This window comes from Solanum tuberosum, unplaced genomic scaffold (assembly GCF_000226075.1).
Source record: "Solanum tuberosum cultivar DM 1-3 516 R44 unplaced genomic scaffold, SolTub_3.0 scf00534, whole genome shotgun sequence".
Classification (NCBI taxonomy): Eukaryota; Viridiplantae; Streptophyta; class Magnoliopsida; order Solanales; family Solanaceae; genus Solanum; species Solanum tuberosum.
In genome coordinates, this window is record NW_006239450.1 from 170,108 (window position 1) to 175,025 (window position 4,918).

Consider the following 4,918-nt stretch of genomic DNA (forward strand, 5'->3'; position numbering starts at 1 on the left):
AAAATTGCGAGTGAAAGCGGCAAGAGAAACATTGAGAGAAAAAGTTACGGGTGAGAAATTTAAATGGAAAGAATAAGGATGCAGTCAATTTAATTCAACCAAATTTCTACATATGGTTAAAAGAATTATGTTGATACATGTTGTAAATATTTTTTAAATAGTGCACACTTAGGTGATTTATCCTGTCTAATTTATTTATTTTCTTTAGCCTATGGAACGGTCCAAACGACATTGCTAAAGCCATACAAGCTAGCGGGTTTATTCAGATGAGTTAAAAAGTTATATTATTAAATAAGCTCTTAAAATCTTAACTCAGCCCTATCAATCATAGGTTGGCCATCCTGATTCAATGGACCTAGCCCTTATTGACGATTCTACATTCTATCATTAAGAAATATTTAATGAAAAGATATCAATAAAGTTAAAGGAAATTATGGAAAAAAGTCATTTTATTTTGTTTTGCATTAATAAAATCACTCAACTTGTATTTTATATCTCTCAAAAAAAATCATTTGAGCAAAGAGAACCACATCAAATTCGATCAAGATTAGCCTATACAAACCATATTAATTAGCACCATACCACGATTTAAATTTTATTGAATAAAAAACACATATTTCATCACATTCACATTCAATGGTTCTGGTAGAGTGGTGAAAGTGATCTTGGATTATCATGAGTGACTCTTCTCATAATATTTCCTTTAAGACTAGACAATTTATGAAATATGACTCTCTGATCGATTTTGTGGCAATTCTTCATGTCCAATAAAGAAATACAAGCAACCTAGGATATATTGAAATATATGACCATCGCCAAATTGACCAATTACGTCTAAACACAAATTCCATCATGTGAACAATAAATTGTAGTATAAAGACAACTAACTTAATGCAATGCTCTATAACCACAAAGCTAATGTATTTTTCCAACCCCATGAAATCCCGATCAACTTGAGATGACCTTATGAGATTTGACATATTTTTTCTGCACTTCAGTTACAACCTTAAAATCCACACCCAGAGACGAAAATAGGGTGAATCTAGAGGCAAATTCTCTTGTGATTCCAACATTGATAATGAAAAAGTTGTTATAGGCTACTCTTCCTTCCAAAACCATATTTATTATGTGTATGAACTCTACTAATTTACTCTTTTCAAAACGTATTCCAGTACAAAGAGAAGCAAGCAAGACCAGTATAATAACTTCAAAAATGATTGTTCTTTATTATGTAGTAACACAATGTTATATGATGTTACTACTTGTTAATCAAGTCTCAAAATTAGCAAATAAAATAATCTTAATAATACTTTTTTATTTACATAATTTTAAGTTTTAATTATTATTTTATTTAATCCAGTAGGCATATTTAGGTTGGTCTAGAGAATCATTATTCTTACCTAGTCTTCAATTATCTTATCCCAAAGCCCAATACTGTTAAATCATCAATTGGGCTATAACTGTCAAATTTTACGTATAAAGTCATTTGCTGGTTACGAATATTGCACTTAACATATGCCAACCCAAATCCTTCTCCCTAATAAACAAAAGAAAAACTCCAAAGCTAAAAATATGTAAATTTCAATTTTTTAAAAAAAAATAAGAAAAGAAATTTGGATTGAAAATTAATATACCTCAAAAATTTCAATGTTCTCCAAATCAACAACTTTCCTTGCAACTAAGATTTTGGATATATCTGAAGCATGACTGCATGAGCTTCCAAGAATAGTTTTCATGTAGAGAAAACGAAACAATTGTACAAGCATTTTTCAATCACATTATTAAAAATAAGAAGTATGGAAAAAAGTACTAAAATATTAAAATACGCCATACGTGAATCTACTAGCTCACCTTTGTAATTATAGCATACTCAAAATTAGATTTGTCATAAAGGTCAAACTAAAGCAAATTCAAGTCAAATGTGGAATACTTCCAATTTTATTCCACATTGCAAATATCTCCTCTCATTTCTTATATGTTGAACTAAATTTCTTTGGACTTTATGGTAAGGTTTAATGTCATGATTCAAAGTATACTGTAAGCATAACATGACGTATATAACCTTGAGAGGTCCTACACAAGTCACTTAGCATACATCAGATAATAGAAATAAAAACTTTAAAAGATAGAATTTCATATATCAAAGAGTTTGACAAAGCGGAAGTTTAACAAAAGTCTCAATAAGCCAACTAATACATCATAAGGAAAGTGATTAGGACGTAACTCATACATCACATACAATTCTGAAAACGGAAAAAACATTAAGCTATAAAGTGTCTCGGTCATCAGAACATGAAGACTCACCAATCATTTGAAGCACCCTATATATGTCTAGCCACGAGTGTGTGAGGTACGAGCGTCAGACCCTACATTCTTGAGATAATATAGGCACAAGTATGCATTAGTACATGAAATGTACTAAGTATGTGGCGATATGCATAAAATAGACATGATATCATGAATGGCTTAAAGCATGTTGACATGATCATTCTTTGAACATTTAAAGACTTAAGGAGGCAAAATATAAAAACCATAAGATATAGTCAATCAATTTGAAATAGGGGACATAAGAAAAGCTTGAAGAAATCATAGTCATTTTTGTGGGATAATAGCTTTATCCGACAATAAGACCATGAGAGCTATGTCATGAAATAATCCGGTATATCCCTCATACCGAAAGAAGGAGAATCTACTTGTCAAGGTAGAATCTGTACATATCATCCTTTGCTAAAGTGGATCCACTGGCTAGGTCATTTAAGACAATCATATGGGGGCACGTAGTTTGAGACTAGAGGTTGCTACTAGAGACTACCTTATTTGAGTCTCCACCTCAAAGCCTTCTCAGTGCTAAGTCTAAATCCCAATGGAATAGATAAAAGTCAAATATCAATTTAAAATAGGAATGACAATGATCAATATCAATCCACATCTTTCAAGATCAAAACATAGAATAGCTCCTTAAAACATAATTCAACATAGATGAGAAAATCTTTCAGCAATGTGAATTCATATGTGAGAAATGCCTTTCACAATCATGATTATAATAAAATGTGAGAAATGTCTTTCACAATCATGATTATAATAACATGTGAGAATGCCTTTCACAATAACATTGATACTTTCCTTTCAAAGCATCCCTAATTCATTTACAATAAATTCATAAAAACATGCATATCTTCGTAAATTCATAATTCATAGGTTCATGAGTTCTTCATAGATTCATAATTGAAAATCATAATTTAGGCATGGGCCAATATATTTTCAACTAAACATCATGAATTAACGTGGGATCATGCAAGGCTAAATCAACAACAATAAATCATAATTGAGTGAAACCCATAAAAATTGAATTGAAAACCTTAATTTGAATCAATTGAAATTGAGGGGAGACATTGGAAACCTTAGGGAACCCATGGAGGAAAGGACTCCATGGCTGAATACCCACATACCTTGATACCAAAAGACCAATATAGATGGTGAATTGATGCCCTTGATTGAACCCTAGCTTCTTCTTCTTCTTTATGATTTTGGGAGGTAAATTGGAAGAATGTATTTGGTTAGATTTTCGGGAAATAGAAGAATGAATTGGAAGTGGGTAATTAGAGGCATAAAAGCTTTACATAGGACGTAAGGTAGAAGGCAAAATGACATAGTATTGGGTTAAATCAATTAGGAAAAGACCCAAAGGCCCCCATAAAATAACTGTCAGACTCGGCCTACGGACGGTAGGACTTTCTACGGTCCGTACTGGTCAATCATAGACCAAGTACTGAGACCATGAAACCACCTATCTTTTGACGAAACACTTCTACAACTCGTAGGTCTTTCTACAGTCCACATACACCAACTATAGAAACCAACTTTAACCCTTACAATTTCACTAAATTTGGGATTCACCTACCAAACCTATCACTACTAAAAAAACAGTGAATACCGACCTAAAAATTTCCGACCTCAAATGGAGGTCGGTATTTATAAGAAGTCGGTTTTTACACAAAATAAAGCGGGAAAACTAAATTCCGACCTCTGGAGGTCGGAATTTTTCCCAGAAAAAATGAATTGCAATAAAAATTGACCTCTTGATGTCGGTATTAAACAAATAAATAAATAACAATATTTTATTTTTTCTCCATTATATAATACCGACTTCCGTATGTTGGTAAAATTAAATAGTATGAAAAATAAATTAATATAAAATACCGACATCAAGAGGTCAATTTTTATTGTAATTCATTTTCTGGGAAAAATTCCGACCTCCTAAGGTCGGAATTTTTTCTCAATTATGTGTAAAATTATAATACCGACTTCCGAATGTCGGTAAAATTAAATAGTATGTAATTAAAATATCGACCTCATGAGGTCGGTATTTTTTATTTCATCTAATTACTATTAATTAAAGCGACATCCGGAGGTCGATATTTTTATTTCATCTAATTACTTTTTAAAAAGCGACATCCGGAGGTCGGTTTGTTTAAAATGTTCAAACTAAATTTTCATTTTACATCTATAATTAATTGTTTAAAAAAGTGTACAATAAAAAGTTAGATCAATAATCCATATTTAGAATATGAAATTACGTTGATATGAAAACCGACAACAATGCAAAATAAAAGCGGGAAAACCAAATTCCGACCTCAGGAGGTCGGAATTTTTAATGAATTACAATAAAAACCGACCTCCTGATGTCGGTATTAAACAAATATATAAATAAAAATATTTTATTTTTTCTCAATAGGTTTTGTGTAAAATAAAATACAAAAAAAATTATAATACCGACTTCCGTATGTCGGGAAAATTAAATAGTAATAATAAATTAATATAAAATACCGACCTCATGAGGTCGGTATTTTAATTACATACTATTTAATTTTACCGACATTCGGAAGTCGGTATTATAAAATATCTAATTGAGAAAAAA

At 31.1% G+C, this 4,918-nt stretch overlaps 1 non-coding gene across 1 annotated transcript; it reads left to right on the top strand.

The window, feature by feature from the left end:
* Window positions 1–4,636: 4,636 nt before the first annotated feature.
* On the top strand, window positions 4,637–4,683 carry MIR7991C (microRNA MIR7991c). Its single transcript, NR_130358.1, has one exon. It is a non-coding gene; the product is annotated as a microRNA MIR7991c (primary transcript).
* Window positions 4,684–4,918: the final 235 nt, after the last annotated feature.